Here is a 1,278-nt window from a genome sequence, read left to right on the forward strand (position 1 = left end):
AACTGCAGAAGCCTGGGGTGGGGGCGGGGGGTGGGGAAGAAACCCCAGAAGGAAGGAGACTCAGTGGGAGGAGCCTCTGGGAGGGGGCGGTGCTACAAGGGGAGGTCCCTATAAGAGAGGAACTCGGAGGGCTGAGCCCCCCAGGGAAAAGTCGGAGGAGGCGGTTCCTAGCGGTGGAGCCTCGGAGGAAGTGGACGGAGGAGGAGGTTCCTATAGAGGCTGAGCCTGCGGAAGGCTTGCAGAGTGCTGAGCTTGGTGAGTGAAGAGAACTCCTGAGATGGGAGGAGTGGGTGGGCTGAGGGTACTGCCTGAAGAGGGAACTCCCTTTAGCCGGTACCTAAGGAAAGATTTGCCTGAGGGAGTTGCCAGAACTGGGGGTAGACAGGTTGCCTCCAGAAAGAGACTCCTGAAGGAAAATGAGGGGAATGTCTGAGGGAGACACCAAGAGGGTGTCTGAAGGCCGACCTGCAAACTGAATAGACTAAATGAGCGGCTAAGTAAGGTTCTAGGCTGGAGCTTTAGAGCGCTAGAGCTTTGCTTTTGTTTGATGGGGAGGGGGATAACCAGGTGGGAAAGACTGAGGGAGTTGCCCAGGGGAAGGCTTCTGAGGTGGACCCTTGAGGGAGCGGGGCCTGAGGTAAGGTACCTGAAGGGGAACGCCTGAGGTGACCTATCTGAGGGGCAACTCCTGAAGGAGTTCTCACTCTTGAGGAATCTCCTGAAGTGTTCCCGTGAGAGGGCGTGACTGTCTGAGGCGAGCGAGCTTTCCCAGAGATGGCGCCCTCTCTAGTCATGGCTGGTAATTATGCTCGGTCTTCAGGCCTCTGGGCTAAGACTGAAGGGCCTAAGCCCTAAGTCCGGGTCGCGCCTCAGAGGTTGGTGTGAGAACACACTTAGGTCAGTCCCCTGGGCAGGTGCGAGGGTGCAGCCCGAGAACTGCCACACCATTGCTGGGTCGGCGAAGTCCACTAGGGCTTGCTCGCTTGAGGGGTGACAGGACTAGCGAGGCCTCGGGCCTCAGACCCGCAGTGGCCAGAGCCCCCTGACTGACTGACTGACTGACTGACTGACTGACTGACTGACTGAAGGAAAGAAGGAAGAATTAATTAATTCTAATTCATTCATTGTTCCTTTCATGCTTGCATTCTCTTCCCCTCTCTGTCGCGCGTGCGTGCGTGCGTGCGTGCGTGCGTGCGTGCGTGGGGCGCGTGCTGGTGCGTACGTGTGCATGTGCGTGTTGTGTGCGAGCGTGCGTGCGTGCGTGTATGTGTGTGATCT

The 1,278-nt window shown here is 57.9% G+C and overlaps 1 protein-coding gene across 2 annotated transcripts in view; it reads left to right on the plus strand.

Moving 5' to 3' along the window:
• The first annotated feature begins 150 nt into the window (after window positions 1-150).
• The window catches only part of M1ap (meiosis 1 associated protein), an 80,908-nt gene continuing 79,780 nt past the window's right edge, over window positions 151-1,278 (plus strand). For both annotated transcript variants that reach the window (XM_031380889.1, XM_031380890.1), the window contains exon 1: window positions 151-255. The gene's annotated coding sequence lies outside the window, so the exon portion shown is untranslated. The remainder of the gene's footprint in view (window positions 256-1,278) is intronic.

Source organism: Mastomys coucha, unplaced genomic scaffold (genome assembly GCF_008632895.1).
Source record: "Mastomys coucha isolate ucsf_1 unplaced genomic scaffold, UCSF_Mcou_1 pScaffold20, whole genome shotgun sequence".
NCBI lineage: Eukaryota > Metazoa > Chordata > Mammalia > Rodentia > Muridae > Mastomys > Mastomys coucha.